The following is a 20,597-nucleotide window of genomic DNA, read 5'->3' as shown; positions in this document are numbered from 1 at the left end:
GACCCTTGATATACACGGGTGGTTCTGTATTTTTAGCTTGTTTGAGCATAAATTTAGCTAAGATTCCATTTTCTTAAAAAGTTTGACAAATGATACTGTTTACCTGTTTTTTTTTTTTTTTAAACAAAGGTGCCTGTTTTTCTATGTGATTAGATTTTCATTAAATCAGACATTTTCTGTTTTTTCTTTATCCCACTTGGCAAGCTTTTTTTTGGTTTAAATCTTTACTATGCTCAGGGATTTTGAGATATTTAATTCATAAAAATTTAAGAATCTTAGGCATGTGAGGATTTCATTTTACTTGGATCCACAATCAATACCCATGGAAGCAGCAGTTAGGAAATCAAACAACACTGCATTGTGCAAATCTGCTGCAAAAGACCTCTCCAAAGTGTTAAAAAGCAAAGATGTCACTTTTAAGGATGAAGGTGTGCCTGACCCAAGCCATGATGTTTTCTGTCGCCTCATATGCGTGTGAAAGCTGGACAATGGATAAGGAAGACTGAAAAAGAATTGATGCTTTTGAAATACAGTGTTGGCAAAGAATATTGAGTCTACCATGGACTGCCAGAAGAATGACCAATTCTGTCTTGGAAGAAGTACAGCCAGAATGCTCCTTTGAAGTGAGGATGGCAAGGCTTCATCTCACATACTTTGGTCATGTTATCAGGAGGGACCAGTCCTGGAGAAGGACATCATGCTTGGTTAAGTAGAGGGTCAAGGAAAAAGAAGACTGTCAACGAGATGGATTGACACAGTGGCTGCAGCAGTGGGCTCAAACAGAGCAATGACTGAGGATGGCAAGGACCAGGCAGTGTTTCATTCTTTTGTACACAGATAGGGTCGCTATGAGTCGGCACTGACTTCATGGCACCCAGTAACAACAACAACAACAATAAGCATGTGAACTCAAGCAGAATGTCACATTTGAAGTTATTTTAAGGAGTGCATTCAAATTTCATTGCACGTTGTCTATCTGGATATATCAAGTTTGAGTAGAGGCTATATATTTGTGCTATATCGATGATCAATTATTATAGATATTTTGGTCAAACAAGACAAAATTCTTTAAAGAGCATCACTTCCTTGGATTCATGTATCTAAAAGCGACTATGGACCGGTTTTTGGTGTAGTTTTGTTATTTGAAAGAGAAACAGTGATCTCGTTTTGGCTTCTCTTGGTTGGCTTGCCATTTTTCAGAGAGGGCATTTTATTTTGCTTGGGGCAGTGTTTGCAAGGAGAATTAGATGAAGAGCAATTTACATGATGTAAAACTTATGAACTTATTTGAAAATGAGGTTTTTAATTACTACTGATTATTCTCCCAATAGCAAGCCATCTTGCTTGAGGGAGAATTTTTTTCCAAGCGTCTTAACTTTTTAGTTAACACCCAGAGGGTCATTAATTAAGCAATAACTACCGAGGCCCTGCCGTCTCCAGAGGATTAATCATGGGGGGGGGGGGGGTGGAGAATGATTGTCAGTCCCCAGGATTCTATACTATGGAAATAACTGCAAATATCAAAGAAATCAAGAGAGGAAAAAGGAGAGAGATAGAGTTTTATTTTTCTCAACCGGAAATAATTTTATTTTAGAGGTATAAGGCATAGGAATAATAAATCATGGGCATTAGCCAGCCAGGCTATTTTTCTAGAAGCACATATACACCCTTTTCAGATTAATGAAGCCAAAATTGTCCTTGGTTTGGTGGAGAGAAAATAGGACCCATTGGTTATTGAAGATGAATGATGTGTAAATAGCTCTAAAGAACTTGGTTTGAAACGCTGTCCTGGCCACACTGGGGACTAACTCATGTATCAGAAAAATACCAGAACGCATGACAAAGAGCAGAAGGAGTGCTCTACCACGGAAGATCATTTCAACGCTGTGGCTTCCCAGGGTCTTCCGGGGGGCCTGGGGCGTGTAGGTCTCAACTTAGGAGTAGGAAGCTTCTGTTGGATGATGGCATGTACATACAATTCACTAAATCTATTTTATGTAGGGATCTGGTGTGAGAGATTTTAAGAGAATAAATAAACGTATAAAAATGCATTGCATTTTACATAAAGATGTACACATAGTACTTTTGCCGTATCAGAGTCAAATGTATTATTACTTTTTGGCCAAAATCAATTTCAGAGAATATTAAAAAAGCTGAAAAAGCGATAATAATTGTATAAATTAGCATGATTCCTTTATAGCTGGGTGTCTCGGTGATGTACACTTTTGTTTGGACAGCCAGAAAAATCTTCCTCGTTGGATTTTGAAATGGAAGAAAAATGACTTACGTTACTTATTAAGTGCCTCTTTCTCCCAGCAGCAAGCCATGGGATATGAAGTGACATAAACACATAGTAAATGAAAATGTTTTTTTCACGGTCAGTAGCATTTTTTTATCGATGAAACCTTGAGCAAAATGCACAGCATCTAAATTTGTATGGCAATATTGCAGCAAGGAGTTGTTTGTTACAAATTTGGGACAATTTTCAATGAAAGAGCATAAACTATTGTTGAGACTGAGGAGAGAAATGCTTCCATTCATAAGGTGTCTGTGTTGCATGTTCTCTATTAAAACGTTTTCACTGAGCCATTTTCTAGCAGCTCCACACTGAAGGAAGATTAGTATTCCCATGAACAGTGAAGGCAATATTGGGCACTGCTGAAGGCAGCTCTAGTTTATAGTTTGAAGATGAAGCCCTAACTTCACATACTGTGCGAAACACAGAGGGTGGACAGTTGTATGATATGAAAAGTAATACAGAGCTCCTTATCAATTGTGAGTCAGAGTTTGGCCAGCACTTTAGAAGTAAGAGAACTCATTTCTCTTATCTTACCAGAGACCGATAATGGGATTTCTTCTAGATGTCAGATCAAAACGAAAGAGTGTCAGCAAAGTGACTGTTCAATGAGTAAATTATACAATCGTTATCTTTTAACTTATGTGTATATATACATGTCTTAGGCTGGGTCCTCTAGAGAAGCAAAACCAGTAAAGCATATAAATACATATAAGGAGATTTATATCAAGGAAACAGCTCACATGATTGTACGGGTTGGAACATCACAAGTCGTTGGATCAGGATAGAGTCCGTTCCCTTTTCATGGAGCTGCAGAAGCTGGTGAACCCAAGATGAGCAGGTCAGAGAGCAGGGATCCCACTTACAGGCTGTGACAGTTGAGGAATCCCCAAGGTCGGTAGGCAAGACCACAAAGTTTCTCCTGAGTCACTTAGCTGTAGGGGCTGCGGAACCCAAGATTGGCAGGTTGGGGAGCAGGGCTCTTGCTCGCAGGCAGTGAAGATCTGCGAATCCCAAGATGGACAGATAAGCTGCTAGCTCAAGTCCCAAGAACCAGAGGTCAGACAAGAGACAGCTTCTGGATCCATAACAAGCCAACAACCTTTGCAAGGCGAACAGGAAGGAAGTAGGTGGCGGAGGGCAGAGAGATGAAGGCTGAGGGGGTGGTGAGCCGCCACAGGCCCCAGCCCCGCAAGTACCACTCAGCAGATTCCATCGAGGGGGTGATCACGTGTCAGACTTCAACAGGGAGGTGATCACAACATTATACAACTGCCAAAACACTGAGAATCATGGCCCAGCCAAGTTGACACACAGTCTTAACCATCTATATATATATATTTAAATCAATTCAGAACTCAGTACAAAGAATATATTGCTTTATATACTTACAGATATTTGTGGGTTAAAACTAACTTGATTGGATAGCAAAGGGTGGTGGGAAGTGATGTAGATGAGACAAGTATTTACCTTGAGTTAATCCCAGCATATCATTTCCAGAGCTGCAATAGTTCTTGATTATGATCAAGAGCGATCTGGAGTAGGAGGTTAAGAGCGTGTTTGGGCATCTCCCTGTGTGCATGCTTTCTCAGGTTGACTGTGGCTGAACTTTTGATGAGCTCAAAAAATAAGCACCTTTATTATAAGTGTGTCAGCAATACAGTGACTGCTTCTAGAGATACTGACTGATAATAGCAAACTAAAATCCAAACCTGTTGCTGCTGAGTCGATTCCAACTCATAGTGACCCTCTAGGACAGAGTAGAACTACCCCATAGAGTTTCCAAGGAGTGGCTGGTGGATTCCAGTTGCCGACCTTTTGGTTAGCAGCCGAATGCTTACCCGCTTCACCACCAGGGCTCCTAATAATGATAGCTGCCATTTATTGTGCACTTATGTGCCAGTCACCTTGCAAAGTACTTAATAGGCATTGCCTCACTTAATTCTCAAAAATGCGGTAAAAATTAAGTCTAGAAAAATGTATCTTACCTTAAGGAGCTTCAATTTCAGTTACATCAAGATTGGCAGGTTTGGCCATCTAAGATGCATCAATTGGTCTCAGCCCACCTGGAGCAAAGGAGAATGAAGAATACCAGAGACACAAGGGAATTCTGAGCCCAAGAGACAGAAGGGGCCACATAAATCAAACAATACATCAGCCTGAGTCCAGAAGAACTAGATGGTGCCCAGCTACCACTGATGACTGCCCTGACAGGGAACGGAACACAACAGAGAATCCCCGAAGAAGCAGGAGAGCAGTGGGATGCAGACCTCAAATTCTCATAAAAAGACCAGACTTAAGGGTCTGACTGAGACTAGAAGGACCCCGGAGGTTATGGTCCCCAGACCTTCTGTTAGCCCAAGACTGGAACCATTCCCAAAGCCAATTCTTCAGACAGGGATTGGACTGGACTATGAGATAGAAAATAACACTGGTGAGGAGTGAGCTTCTTGGCTCAAGTAGACACATGAGACTCTGTGGGCAGCTCCTGTCTGGAGGGGAGATGAGAGGGCACACGGGGACAGAAGCTGGCTGAAAGGACATGGGGGATACAGGGTGGAGAGGAGTGTGCTGTCTCATTAGGGGGAGAGCAACTAGGAATACACATAGCAAGGTGAGTATGAATTTTTGTATGAGAGACTGACTTGATTTGTAAACTTTGACTTAAAGCACAATTAAAAAAAAAAAGATTGGCAGGTTTGAGCAGATTCTCTAGAATTCAAAAAAAGTTTGAATGAGTTTGAGAAATGGAAAGAATATTACCTAATCCATCTAAAAAAAAATCAAACTCATTGAGGTCAAGTGAATTCTGACTCATAGTGACCCAATTCATCTAAGAGCCTGAAATCCGTTTCATTTGACACCATGCATAACTGTGGGATTTTTGGTAACTCTAAAAATTTACTGAACTGTCTTCTTTAAGCCATACAAGTAATTCAGGAAAACATAATATTGTTAAAATGTTTGCAGAAATTTAAGCCATTCATATAATATGGAAACCAATAAAGCAAAAATGGATGATCCCTCCTTTTATTTACCACCCCCCACCACCATCTGTCAGCTTGTCCTACTGTGGTGGCTTGTGTGTTGCTGTGATGCTGGAAGCTATGCCACCAATATTTCAAGGGTTATCCATAGTGGTCAGATTTCAGCAGAGCTTCCAGACTAAGACAAACTAGGAAGAAAAGCCTGGTAATGTACTCCCAAAAGTTGCCAGTGAAAACCCTATGGATCACAACAGAAGATTGTTCGATACAGTGTTGGAAGATGAGCCATCTAGGTCGGAAGGCACTCAGAATACACAGTGGCCCCAACCATGGACTTGAGCATACCCACGATCATGAAGGTGATGTTTCGTTCTGTTGCACATAGGGTCGCCATGAGTCGGAGACAGCTCCGTGGCAGCTAACAACGTTTACTCCAGCCTCGCCCCAGTCCCATTGACTGCCTCAATCACTGTTAAAAGACTGGTCCATAGCCTTCTAGGACTTCTTAAAAAATGCACTTACATGTATATACATATGTGTCTGTGTATCTGTAGCATTTCTTTTCCCAAATAAGGAAAAATTCTGCCTGCCTGGTTCTGCAGCTTCTTTCAGTTGACAGTGTATCAGTAGAAATGGCTCCCTGTTTTTATTTCTTTAACCAAATGCATGATACTTTCCAGGATGAACCTAACAACTTGTTTAACAGTTCTTCCTATTGAGGGATGTTTCTGTAGTGTCTAATTTTTCACTATTAAAAAATGATGCAGTGAGTGCTGTACACATCTGGGTGAATGACTGTAGTATTGAGACGGATGTGGAAATGTTGGGTTACAGAGTATGTGCAATTCAACTTTTGATCGGTGCTTTCAAACTGCCCACTGTGAGCCCTGGGCTCATGTGGCTCTATGTCAGCAGTATAGGAGAGCTGTGGTGTTCCCTACCCTCACCACTTCCGTGATCACTGCTAAGGGTAGACATTGTTTGTCATATTCACTGACCATTGGTGTTTCTCTGTGTGTGTGTGGGGGGGGTGGGGGGGTGTGCACATCCTTTGTTTTAGATTGAGATCAATCTTAACAATTTTTAAAATTTATAATTTACATAATTACAAACTTTTTTTTCCCCTTTTGGTTTTTGGCCGGTGTGATCTCTCCATTTCCATCACATTACTTATAGTCTCACTGGAATATTGATGTGACAAATCATCACACAATTCATTTTTAAGCATATGAGGGTTATCTTTGTGTTATTAGCTTCTCGCTTACTTGCCTGGTGACCAGAAGTCTTACTGGTTATGGTTCCAGCCATTCAATATTTGCTGATTTTTATCACGAATTCTTATAAATATGTCATGTGTGCTTGAATGTGTTTTCTGCAGTTGTGGGGTGCAGTTTGTCAAGTTTAATTGGGCTCTCCAGTATGGCTTGCTGAACTCCTTAGAGAATTCTTTGAGTTGCTAAGGTGAAGCTAGCAGATTTGCTGGACATGTAGTTTTAAAAACCCTTTCATCATTTTCCTGCCCATGTGAGGTAGGATTTGGTTTGGATGCCAGTGGTGGAAAATTCGAACTATCTGAAGCTCAGAGAATATAGTACCTCCTTATCTCATTCAAGGAGTCCTGATGGTGCAGTGGTTAAGCACTCAGCTGCTAAATAAAAGGTTGCTGGTTTGAACTTACTAGCTGCTCTGTGGGAGAAAAACACCGTAGTCTGCTCCTGTAAAGATTACAGTGTTGGAAGCCCTATGGGGCAGTTCTCCTCTGTTCTAGAGGGTCACTATGAGTCGTAATCGACTTGACTGCAATGGGTTTTCCTTCCCTCCTTCCTTCATTTGTTCAGGTGAGGTACTCCAGAGCTGTGAAGATGTTCCATGTTCTAGGCTCCTCCTATCTTATTGTTCTGATATGTGTGGCCTCCATCTCAAGTTCAGGAACCCTGGTGGCACAGTGGTTAAGAGCTTGGCTGCTAACCAAAAGGTCAGCAGTTTGAATCCAGAAGCTGCTCCTTGGAAACCCTATGGGGCAGTTCTACTCTGTCCTGTAGGGTCACTATGAATCAAAATTGACTCAATGGCAATGGTTTTTTTGTTTTTTTTTTTTAAATCTCAAGTTCAAGTAGTTGCCCACCATGGCTGCTCCAGCTCCAGGCATCACAACCACATTCCAGCCAGGAAGAAGGACAAAGGGGGAACAGCACATCTCTCCCAGAAATTGTGCGCACCACTTCAAACCACATTCCGTGGACAAATTATTCGTATGATCACATCTAGTTTCAAGGGAACCTAGGAAACATGTTATTTATTATAGTTAGCCTGGGACCAGCTGAAATTTGGGAGTTCTTTTACAAGAAAGGGATGAATAGATATTGAAGGACAATTAGCAGCCTCTGCCACAGCTAATTCTGTCAATATGTAGATCCATCAATTAATGGACAGTTTGTTGAATACAAGTATCTTGAAATATAAAGAATACCGCAGTTCGCTGTGTGTGCGATTTTGGCCAAATTATGTAGATTTCACCTTTGCTATTTCCTAAAACACAGCTCTGAGCATTCTGCACCTCTTCCTGAGAGCCTCTTCAGGGACTCCCAGTAGGCTAGAGAGTGACATTCATGCTTTCTAGTGTGGTAGTCATGGCCTTAATTCAACTGGCCGCATCTGAGGTTTCCAAATGTGTGCTTCAGGTAGCCCGTGTCCCTGCCAAAAGTTATCCTTGTTTTCCTAGCACGAGCTCCGAATCCCATTTTAGTTCCTGTGCCAGCACGCCTTTCTCATCTAGGAAGGCCTTTTCTTTGTTTTCTACGTGGAGGACTCCCCTTGCTTTCCAAGTCTAATCCAAAAGCCTTTTGGATCACTAAAGCCTTCCCTGATCACTCCTGCTCGTGCATAACTTGACCCTCTTTGAACATCTGTAGCGCTTTACCTTCTCTGCGTTTCTGTAATTGTGTTCACAATTTTTGTCTCTCTACTGGACTGTGAGCCATTTGAGGACAGGACGGGTGGCTGATTGATTTTTCCGTCCTCCGCCGTGCCTAGCCACGTGCATGACACTGGGCAATTCATATCCCTAGTGGAAGGTACATGAAGCGAATGCCTGACTGCTCACAAAATGTGTGCGTTGAATGCCGTAATATTTATTTCTTACAGCCTAAATTATTATATGATAGGAACTTAATTTATACTCTGTGTGGTCCAGACGATGTTGTTGCTGCTTAATCATGTTAACAAGCAGAGAGATGCTTTTAGTCAAGGAACATAACTAGCTGCAGGTGGTGAGAGAACACAGGCCACCACTCACCGGCATATCTTAATATTTCAACAGATTTATTCTAAGCCAAATAGAGGCAGCAGGATTTGGAAGCAATGCTGTAACTGAATGCCACTCGGGTTCTCATCCTGTCTTATTAGCTGATTGAAATAAGATGGACACTAATTGCAAGGGAAACAGAAAGCGACAAGTTTATTGTCTGCACATACAAGGAGTGGCATGGGGTCTAGCAACCATAAGGCCACGTGCATCCTGTCCAAGGGGGCTGGGGAGCTTTTTGTTTCCAACGGTGTCAGGGGTTGGGTACCTGGACTTTCCGCCCTTAGCCTTTCCATGCCCATATTTCAGGGTCCAGATATTAAATCATCTTCCGTCAGATGTGCGTGCAGTGGGACCCCTCACTTCTAAAATGGAATCTGGTGAAACCATGGGCTGGGAATTATCTTTCCTTCCGGTGACAATTGGGTCCGGGGGTCGGTTGAAGGATGTAATTTCTTCGATCTGCACATGCTTCAAGGTATAGCTTGGTTTTTAGATTAGTTCAGTGGATGGAGCCACTACCTGCTGTGACTTCCTGAAAAATGTTGCTCAAAACAAGCTTGTGGTTAGCAAGACAAAGAAAGGGGGGGAGGGGTGTTGATTGGGGTTTTCAATGCCAGTTCCTGTCATTGGATTCATCAGAGGGCACTTCATTTCATAAACTTTGGGAGGGAGTGAGGAGATATCTTGGGCTCCATTTGTGACTCTGACTGACTGTAAGAAACGATGTCTGATTTTACTGTGAAAGCCGTTTGTAGGTCGTCTTATCCTGTGGTCCTTCTTCTGCTTTTTCTTCCTGTCTCAGCCAGAATTTCTTTGCCCCAGCCAGCATCATCCCAAAATTTAGGTTTTTTTTTTTTTCTTTAAGATGAATTAATAAACAGTTTCTGTGGTTTGTGAAGGAGCGCTGGTGGCAGCTCTTGGCTGCTCACTGAAAGATTGGTGGTTCTAACCCACCAGCCACTCCATGGGAGAAAAGACCTGGTTCTCTGCTTCTTCAGATTATAGACTGGGAAACCCCATGGCACAGTTCTTCTCTGTTCCTTAGGGTTGCTATGAGTCAGAATTGACTCAACAGCATACAAAAGCATGGTTTGTGACGTGGGTCTTAAAAACACTTATTACTTTATGCCGTAGAGATACTCAGAATATTTGTTTTAGGTGTATTTTCAAGCCTCAGCCTAGAAACTTGGAAAAACTTCATCTTTGGATAGAAACTGAAAAAGTTCTTGGTTAGAAGGGTAAGGAGATAGAAATTGCTTTACATTATACCTATAGCAATATACCAGCTACTGTGTATTTATTTATCTTGACAGATGTGCAAGAATGCGTTTGGCGAAAGTCACGCATAATAAATATGTGTTATGAATAAACAATTCATAATAGAGCTATGAGTGAGATAGAAATGAAACATAAATCTCAACTGAAAACCCTTCCTGCTTAGTGAGTGTGTTACTGGACGTACTGCTATCCATGTTAAGATCAAACTGTGAGTGGCTGTAATCACCCTGCTATTAAAGTTGTGCTGGAAATGCTAGCCAAGGCAACCAGGAAAGGGAACAAAGTAACTATCACCAAGTGCCTTTCCCCACGCTCCCATCAACAGAGGATATTACGCTTCACCCCAAAACAACCACGGGAAAACAAAACCCCTCCAAAAAACCCAACTCACTCTTTTGTTTGCATTTCTTTAGTTAACAGGGCTATTTGGTATCTTTTCATATGTGTACTGTCAACGTTAAAGGGTGTGATATGAACCGTACAGTTGTGTGGCAATAACTGAAGACTTGGAAGGGAGAATTCTGATTGATTTTGCCTTTCAGTAGCTCCCAACACTCCCAACACACACACACACTACACGCACACACACATACACATACACACACAATAGATGCAAAATGAGAAGCTGCCTGGTGTTTGTCCTGTATGGAGACAAAGTAATGGATCAGTCACAAGGAATGAGAGATGTGGAGAGGGATCTGAGAAGAGAGTTTAGGGGCCCTAAACCAATACAAGGGTTTTAGACGGTTGCCTGGGATTGTTTCTCTGAATATAAAGGGTATAACTCTTTGACTTGGCAGTCACATCTCATGGAGTTACTCTAAGGATGTAGTTGTACAAGGCTGAAATGATGTATGGACGAAAATATTGATTTCAGCCTTGTTTGTGTTAGCGAAATATTGGAAAAGATCTAAATGCTAATGCATACAGAACTGGTGAATGGTTATGTAAATTATAACACGTAAATCTAGTGGGGTACTATGAAGCCAGTGGAGTGTATTGACCTGGAGATTCCCATAACCTGTGGTTGTAGGACAAAAAGCAGGTTGCAGAACACGTGTATGGTCCAATCCCATTTAGTAATTGAGTATCTGTATCTAAATATATCTATGAATATAGACAGATAGCTAGAAAAACATTTGCTAAACTGTTGTCATTGGTAATTAAGATGCCACTGGATTTGAATGAGAAACTAATTTGCTCTGCGAACTTTCACCTAAAACACAATAAAATTAAAAAAAATCTCACTGGGATGATACATGCAAACCTGAAGTTAGGGAGTAGTAATGGGAGATATTTTTACAGTTAATTCAAGGTCACGGGGTTTCAGAGGAGGGAAGGTCAGCGTAGACAATAGGAATCAAAGAAGGTCCAACATAGTGGGCAAGCACTGGGGTGGATTCATTTCCCAGAGTTAGGGCTTGAATAGCTGGAGTTGCAGGAATGGCATTCTAGGTGGGAGCAGCATTCATTCCCCACATGTCTGTATGAGGCAGGAAGGCAGGCACCAAGAATCTATCAAGTCACAGGGCAGAGGGCATGGATATAGGGCAAGATGAAGAATTTGAGCTACAATGTAGTTGGTGATACTGCATCATAGGACATATGTTGTTGTTGTTGGGTGCCCTCAAGCAGGTTCTGATTCATAGTGACCCTATGTACAATAGAACGAAACATCGCCCGGTCCTGTGTCACCCTCACAATCGCTGCTGTGTTTGAGCTCATTGTTGCAGCCACTGTGTCATTCCACCTCGTTGAAGGTCTTCCTCTTTTTCGCTGACCCTCTACTTTATCAAGCATGTTGTCTTTCTCCAGGGACTGGTCCCTCCTGATAACATGTCCAAAGTATGTGAGACCAAGTCTTGCCATCCCTACTTCTAAAGAGCATTCTGGTTGTACTTCTTCCAAGACAGACCTGTTCATTCTTCTGGCAGCCTTGGTATATTCACTGTTCTTCACCACTGCCGTAATTCAAACGCGTCAATTGATATTCATCATCCAGCTATTGCAGTTGAAAACACCATGGCTTGGGTCAGGTGCACCTTAGATCTCAGAGTGACATCTTTGCTTTAAAGAGGTTTTTTGTGGCCGATTTGCCCAATGCAATACGTCGTTTGATTTTTTGACTGCTGCTTCCGTAAGTATTGATTTTGGATCCAAGTGAAATGAAATCCTTGACAACTTTGGTATTTTATCCATTTAGCATGATGTTGCTTATTGGTCCAGTTGTGAGAATTTTTGTTGTCTTTATGTTGAGGTATAATCCATATTGAAAGTCGTGGTCTTTGATCTTCATCAGTAAGTGCTTCAAATCCTTTTCACTTTCAGCAAGCAAGGTTGTGTCACCTGGATGTATACACACATATGTGTATACATACATATTGAGGATGGCACAGGACCAGGCAGTGTTTCGTTCTGTTGTGCATAGGGTTGCTATGAGCTGGAACAGACTCAACAGCACCTGACAACAATGTACTTACACATATATGTATGTATGTGTATATATAAACACATATGTAGATATACGTGTATGTATGTTTATATATGTGTATATATAATATGTATGTGTGTGTGTGTACCAGTTACCACTGAGTTGATTCTGATGGTGACAGGCCAGTAGACCTGTTTTCCATAGGATTTTCAGTGGCTGATTTTTTGCAAGTAGATCACCAGGCCTTCTCCTGAGGCACCCCTGGGTAGACCTGAACCCCTCGTGTGTTAACTGTTTGTACCACCCAGGGATATACTTAGGAGATACGACTAAAGAGTTTTACAGTTTAATACTCCCACCAGCATTGTAAGAGAACTATATGGCTGCATTATATCCTCTCCAATACTTGTATTCAGTTCACACCTGAGGACTTAACCACTGTGCCACCAACGTTCCTTTAGGATTTTCAGCTCTAACTACAACCAGGAAGTATCCAAAATGTAAAAGCATTTCCCTTGTCCTCTCAGTTTTCCATTACTCTTTCTTTTCATTTCATTTAGACCATAGGTCTTTAAAACAAAATGTGCTGGTGTCTTCATGAAAGACCTTGCTTACATTTCAAAAGACGGGCCTTGGCAGTTGAGGCCAGGGCTTGAGGGAGGAGCGGTGCTAGGTGGGGTCAGGAAGACATGGGATGACATGATCGGAGGGGACTGCTAGCATGGTGGGTAACTGGTGGCTAGGGGAGAGACAGTAGATGGGGTGGGGGCTGGGAATGGAAGGATGGGAAGCTTATTCCTTCTTCTCCTTTCCCCATCACCAAGCCTACCATTGTGAACCTATTCTTGGGCAAGGATCATTAGCGATTATGGTTGGAAGTTATTACCAGGGGCAGGGAAAGATTGACAGATGTTAGTGGGGTTTGTGTGTGTTACCAGATGGAAACCCAGGTCCTTACTCAGCATGCCTCGTATTGGCCAATAAGTGAGAGACCGAGGTGGAAGAACAGGAAAGACACCTTTATTTCATCGCACAAGGAAAAGGAGTTAGTGGAGCTGCTGCCACCAAGACTGCTCCCCAAGGGTGAGGAGAAAAGTTACTTTTAAGGGGTTTACAAGTAGGAGTTCATACAAGTTACACCAGCAACGTTCTTAATCCTACTACGCAGGTAGGCGGAATGAGGTTCACACATAACTTCCAAGCAAAAAAAAAAAAAAAAGCAGGATTTAAATGCAAAGTTGGGGGGTAGGAAGCCCAGCAAAGGAAACAGGATTTTTAGTGCAGCACTGTTGGGGAGGAAGCCCAGCAGAGGAAACAGGATTTTTAGTGCAGCACTGTGGGGGAGGAAGCCCAGCAGAGGAAACAGGATTTTTAATGCAGCACTGTGGGGGCTCTGTCTCATGTGGGCCGGTGAGGGAAGATCCCATGCAGCTGCTGAATTGGTCAGTTTGGGTAGCCATTGTTTTGGAAGGAGTGTAGAAGTCATCTAAATGTGGGATTACAAAATAGTTTTATATTTATGATGTATTTTTTTTTACCCATTATATTTCCATATATTTAATCCTACTTAGTTGGTTTTCTTTTGAGAAACACTAAATTTATGCCCTCTCTTTCCCAGCATGGAAGCCCTGGCGGCGTAGTGGTTAAGAGCTACGGCTGCTAACAAAAAGATCAGCAGTTCAAATCCACCAGGTGCTCCTTGGAAACCCTATGGGGCAGTCCCACTCTGTCCTTTAAGGTCGGTATGAGTCGGAATCAACTTGATGGCAATGTTTTTTTTTTTTTTTTCCCAGCACTTAGTATACTTCACACTCTGACTGCTTATTAAATGGATTTCGTTGATGAATTAATAGAAGTCACCCTCTCAAATTTTTCCTTAAAATTTCCTAAAATATGCAGTATTCAAAAAGAGGCAAACATGGGCATTGTGTTCTTTTAAGAACTGTTTTTAGGGGATAAAAGTGACAACAGAAACTCAAAAGATTAGATAGGAAGCTTCGGGGGCAGTGAGTCTATATGTTAATGGGGAGGCGCAGTTCAGAAAAGGAGGGTGAGAATGGTTGTACGTCTTGAAGAATGTAATCGGTGTCACTGAATTGTGCATGTAAAAATTATTGAATTGGTACATGTTCTGCTGTGTATATTTTCAACAGCAACAACAACCAACATAGTTATTTAGAAGAAGAGGCAGGATGTTAAGAAAGCCATGTTTTTTATACAAATTTCCCCATGAAGCGTTAGTGCCACTAAGGGTGCCTTATAGTAGCCTTGTAGGTGGCAAAGGTGTTTCCTGGCATATACACTGTGTGACCCTCCATGGGTTCCATAGCTCATTCGATTCATTAGGGTAGACTCGCTGAATGCTTGTAACAGATAAGACTTTGGGTGGGTACTCTAGGGGAATAAAAGCACAGATTATGCTCCCTGCTTTCAAAGGTTTCTAGTAGGGCATAGAGGCACGGAGTGTTAGAATTGCTATATAAGCTATATCATGTTTAGCATAAATAGCAGACTTCATCATCCAGGACTAACTCCTCTAAAATAACTGGGCACAGATTCATGGTCATTCGGCATACCCAGGTGATCCCGAGTCTAGATTTCCATGGATGTTAAAGACTGTCTAGACCAGCCCTTTTTACTCAAAGAAGAGATGAGGTAGCCAAACTACTGGGGATCATGAGTGGCTGGGCCATGTCTAGAACTAGGCATGTTATTTCTTCTAAGTGGCTTTGCACTTAGGACAGAGTTTTAATAAGCCCACAGGTCAAGTTTTAAGTCTACCGTTTACTTGATCTGTAACCTTGGTTTAGTTATTGAACTTTTGAAGTCCCAGTTTTCTTTTCTGTCAAGTGGGCATAATAATAGTAACTATGTTATGGGCTTTGGGGAGGATTAAAGGAAACGGTGCACAAATGCGTTTAGCAGAGCGACAGATGGAGTAAGCCCTCAATACATGTCAGCTGGCATTAGCAGGGTTATTTAAATGAAAGGGCTTACATTTTGAGGGTAATAAGAGACCAGGTACTGATCCAGGGTGTTTTGGGAACTGCCTACATATTGGTCAGTCAAAACCAGTCCTGTCATGGCTGTGCCCTTTTCCCAAGTGCAGTCACCTCAAATATGGCGTCTACCATGATATCAGTGACGTGGAGCCTGTCGGGGCAAATTAACCAGCAAGCAAGGTAGGCTTGGGTTTACAGTAAGCAAGGTCTGCATGGGCTTAATTGTGTTTACTTATTTATCTGTAGTGCAGAATTTCACACAATTTCAAAAACAGGTCAGCTTTTAGCTCCAGTGTTTCTGCCCTAGTGGGCCTGCTCTCAGATTGTGTCACAGTGGAGAGCCAAATTGAGATTATTGATTATCCTTCCAGTTTAGCTATTGTGCCATAAGCCTAAAAACTTGAAAACAACCCAGCCCAAACAGGCCAGTTTCTCCTGCTTCTCACAGCTTTTCAAATAAGAACTTTGAATTGCTTTCTTTTTAAGTTTTTGGTACCTTAAACCCAACCAAACCTATCACCGTCAAGTCGATTAGGACTCATAGTGAGCCTACAGGACAGAGTAGAACTGCCCATGGAGTTTCCAAGGATCACCTCATAGATTTGAACTGCCAGTGTTTTAGTTAGCAGCCACAGCACTTAAGCACTATGCCACCGTAGACATCATTTACTTACTGTGAGGGAACCAAGACCTGAAGAGGTTAAAGTGAGTCACTCAAGATCGCAGATCTGGTAGCGTTAGCCCTGACATCCTGGTCCTCAAGTCCAGGGGTCTTTTCACTCTTCTGCTAGAGTTGGTGAAGAGGAGAGACTTCTGCAGTTTTGAATTGAGGTCTTCTTGAAACTACTTCAACCATCACAGACAAAGAGAATAAATAGAGTGCTATGGGGAAATTATAGCCTTTGATTAACTACACCTTGTTTTGCCTTTTTTTTTTTTTTTTTTTACAATATTCATCAGACTTGTTTATTTACAATAAAATGCAGCAGTCTTCGTGGGCTTAAATGTAGCGGACATCACCTGTGCATTAAGCATTATGCTTCATGTCTTTAAGATGTGCTTCCCCTCACTTGGGCGTTTGCTGCCCTCTGGCTTCGGGTCTACTCTTGTTACTCTTCACCATGCAGATGAAGTAGGTGAAGGGTCTCTTTTTCATTCACAGATATGTCCTGAAGTGTTGGCTGATGGTTTCTGCTTGATTTTGTTGTTGGGTGCTGTTTAGTTGGTTCCAACTCATAGTGACCCTGTGTAAGATAGAATGAAACACTGCCTGGTCCTGCGCCATCCTCACAATTGTTGTTATGCTCGAGCCCACTGTTGCAGCCACTGATCAATCCACCTTGTTGAAGGTCTTCCCCTTTTTTGCTAATGGTCTACTTTACCGAGCTAGCTGGGCCTCCTGGAAGCCTGATCTGGTCTGCAGTTTGTAGTGTTGTTTAGAATGTCATAAAGCGTTCACCTGCAGCTGGAATAGATTGATCTGCCTCTGAAAGAGATGTTCTTGCTTCAGGCAGGTGAAGAGCTCAAGGAATATCAGCGTCGTACTCAGGAGAATCTCCCCCGTCATCACTTGTCCTCCTCTTCCTTTTATTTCATATACTTAGGGTAATTTTCATGAAAATTGCAGATATATTGGTGCCTTACGTTCCTGTCACTGTCCAGCTTGAAATTCTTCTGCAAGATGCTCTTCCGGACCCCCTTGCTGAAGGAGGCATTGCCTGCAGGGAAGATGCACCTCTTGCCATCCTGGATGAGGGGGCAGCTCTGGCCAGAGCCCGGGGTGGTGGCAAGGGCAGCAGGGGACCCTTTGCGGCTGTCCTCCATGCTGAAGCTGTTCATCTCCCTGCCCTAGGTTGGCCCGCTAGGGGAAGGTCCCTGGTAGGCCACTCCACAGCTGCCCTCCTAGTGAGGCAGGTCACTGAGGCCCCTACACTAGAGGGTCCTAGAGTTGGTTTCCAGATGAGGTGCTGCCCTGCCCGAGGGGCCTGGCATCCTTCAATGGGCACCACGTTTCATGAGTTGGAAAGATTCAGTGTAATAAAAAGGAGGCGGTTGAGAGGTTATAGGGACACTGCCTGACCTTCATTTTAGTAAAATAGGAACAAATTGGGTCTTGGCATTTAGACAGTGAGGTTAACAAAATCATCATCTACTCATGATTGAGGAGGTTGACCTTATTTCCCAATTCGTTTGATTATGTAGAAAATCAAGCTGTTTTCTGCTCTCCTAGAAAATTAGCATGAGATTTGTGTTCAAATGTCTACTATGCTCCATGTATGGAATTTGATGGGGGTGTTAATTAAATTAGCAATAAGTGGTTTGAACGGCTTCCACACAAAACCATTTTAGACCTAGACCTTTCAGGTCTAGGACGTGAAAAATGTGAAATTTTATCTAATTATTCCCCTTGGATAAACATGAATAAAACTTACCTAGAAATGGTAGTGTGTTTACTACTAGAGCAGTCATGGATGGATAGATAGAGTGAATATTGGAAAGTGGAGGTAGAGACTGTGAAAAGTAGCATGAGCAACATCACGAGGAAGAAAACATCTCTGTGCATTTGTTTGGATAAAATCATGTGCTGGAATGAGGAAAAAAAAGGCATGTGCTTCATAATTTTTCCAAAATATGCATTTACAAGTATTGACAAACCATTCTTTCAGTCGCTGTACTATTTTATATACATAGGAATGTTTAGTTTCTTGCTCTAAAACAACAATTTCTTTCTAAAAGAACTTGCTAACTTCTGAACTTAAGTAGACAACTGCAAAACTAATATTTTAGTTGTTGGTATGATTTAAAGCCTCGGTAGGAGACTGAGATTTTGGTTACAAATTCCATCCAGCTGTCTTGGTGAAGAGTGGACCTTCTAACATTCTCTAGGCATGATGGAAAAATCCAAAAAAGCATGCTTACCCCCCACACAGGTCTCTTATGAGCCTTCCCCCATTAAATTCATGTCTTTGTCTTTAAACATTACTTCAGTTGGCCTATAGATAACTTAGGAACTTTCGGTACATTTCAAAACCAAACCCACTGCTGTGGAGTTGATTCTGACTCATAGCAACTCTATAGGACAGAACAGAACTGCCCCATAGAGTTTCCAAGGCTGTAAATCTTTACGGAAGCAGACTGACACATCTTTCTCACGTGGAGCACTGGTGGGTTCGAATTACCAACCTTTTGGTTAGCAGCCGAGTGCTTTAACCAGTAAGCAATCAGGCCTCCAATAAATGGATCAATTCCCTCTTGGAGATCAGGGGATGGAGTTTAAGGGTAGAAGTCGAGAAAGGGACTTAGTTTGGGCCCTGAGTGGGATAGCCAGCCATAGATAGTCCTGTACTTGGCAGTCTGGTGGCAAAAAAAAGGCGCCTAGCACCAGGGCACAAAGGAGGACAATGAAAACATGGAAAAGAGGCCTAATCTGGAAGTCTGAGGATATAGAAACAACAATAACAACATAGAATTTACCTCACAATTTTTCTAGCTCAACCAAATGTTTTCAATGTAAGCAAATGATTTGTTTAGTATGTTCTAATTGATAGGATCTTTGAGATTTAAAAAAAACTTTTTGTTTCAGAATAATTTTGTATTTACAGAAAATTTGCAAATATTTACCCCACAACCATCTTCCCCTGTGGGTTACGTCTTACGTTACTGTGGTATACTTGTCACAACTAAGAAACCGTTTGTGCATTGATGTTAACTATACTCCACACAGATTTCACTAGTTTTCCCCTAATATCTTTTTCTGTTCCAAGATCCCACTGAGGATACCATCTTACATGCAGGCATCGTGTCTCCTTAGCCCTCTTTAGTCCGTGAAAGTTTCTCAGACTTCCCTTGCTTTTGATGACCTCGACAGCTTTGAGGAGTAGCGCTCAGTTGTCTTGTCAAAGGTCCCTCAATTTAGGTTTGCGTGATGTTTTTCTCATGGTTAGACTGTGATTAAGGAGCCCTCGCGGTGCAGTAGTTAAGCGCTTGGCTGCTAACCAAAAGGTGGGCAGTTTGAATCCGCCAGCCACTCTTTGGAAACCCTATGGGGCAGTTCTACTCTGTCCTGTAGGGTCGCTGTGGGTTGGAATCGACTCAATAGCAACAGGTTTGTTTTTTTGGTTTGCTGATGCAACAGTTAAGCACTCTACTGCTAACCAAAAGGTTGGCGGTTCAAACCCACGTAGCAGCTCCAAGGGAGAAAGACCTGGTAATCTGTTCCCATAAACATTACAGCCAAGAAAACCCTATGGGGCAGTTCTCCTCTGTCATATGGGGTTGCTCTGAGCCGGAGTAGAGGGTACCCAAGAACTACAGGCTGGGATTATGGATTTTGGGGAGAAACCACAGAGGGAAAGTGTGCTTCTCTTCACATTGTGTCAAAGGTACATGCAGTCAGCATGATTTATCACTGTTGTTGTTGACCCCGATCTCTTGGCCGAGGTAGTGTTTGGTCAGTGATGCCACTGTAAAGCTCCCCTCCGCTCCTGCTTTCCATCCATAATCTCCTCTTTGAAAACAAGTCAGTGAATGTAGCCCACACTAAGGGAGTAAGGGATCTCTGACTTTTAAAACTTAACTTCCTCAGCTGTCATCTATTAATGTGCGACATCTAAGTGAACCCTCATTCCTAACCCTTTCCCAGCCCTAAGGGGAAGACATTGTCCGTCAATTTTCCTGCAAGCCCCGCGGGCGATCTCTTTTTCTCGTTTCTGTCAGCTGTCACTCTGAATTTTGCTGCTTTTCCATTGTGTGCACGTGGTATTTAAAATCGAGATTAACGCTGAAAATTCAGTCAGATGTCCCCATGTTTCTCCTTAATTTAAATGTTTGCCTAATAGCCTAAAAGTTCTGAAAACAGACTGAAAATTATTTTTCCCTTCCCATGCCTGGCATCATGAAGGGATATACTTGCCTTGGCACCAGGAATTTCTCACTTTGCTATTAAATTATGATACAGTTTCTCTGGATGAGGAGCTGTGTGAACCACATCTGTGCGTTCCTCCAAGTGCTCGAGAAACAGATGTAATATGTTGTTTTGATTAAGAATCAAAATGCATGCTTTAACTAAAACCTAAAACCCCCATGTCAATCAAGGAGGCTGATGGAGAAACACGAGGTACGATCATGGCATAAAGAGGAGAGATGATTGTTGTTGTTAGGGGCTGTCGAGTCGGTTCCGACTCATAGGGACCCTGTGTACCACAGAACGGAACACTGCTGGGTCCTGGGCCATCCTCACAGTCGTCATTACGCTTGAGCCCATTGTTGCAGCCGCAGTGTCAGTCCATCTTGTTGA

The 20,597-nt window shown here is 42.3% G+C and overlaps 1 protein-coding gene and 1 pseudogene across 1 annotated transcript in view; one reads left to right on the top strand and one right to left on the bottom strand.

Annotated features, from left to right (window-relative positions):
• MARCHF11 (membrane associated ring-CH-type finger 11) overlaps nucleotides 1-20,597 on the top strand; it is a 139,563-nt gene that overhangs the window by 20,924 nt on the left and 98,042 nt on the right. The gene's annotated exons all lie outside the window — the stretch shown is intronic.
• On the bottom strand, nucleotides 16,368-17,140 carry LOC104845711 (histone deacetylase complex subunit SAP30L-like; annotated as a pseudogene).

Source organism: Loxodonta africana, chromosome 2 (genome assembly GCF_030014295.1).
Source record: "Loxodonta africana isolate mLoxAfr1 chromosome 2, mLoxAfr1.hap2, whole genome shotgun sequence".
In the NCBI taxonomy this organism is placed as follows: Eukaryota; Metazoa; Chordata; class Mammalia; order Proboscidea; family Elephantidae; genus Loxodonta; species Loxodonta africana.
The sequence above is the reverse complement of the archived record's forward strand: the minus strand, read 5'-3'. Positions and strand labels throughout refer to the sequence as shown.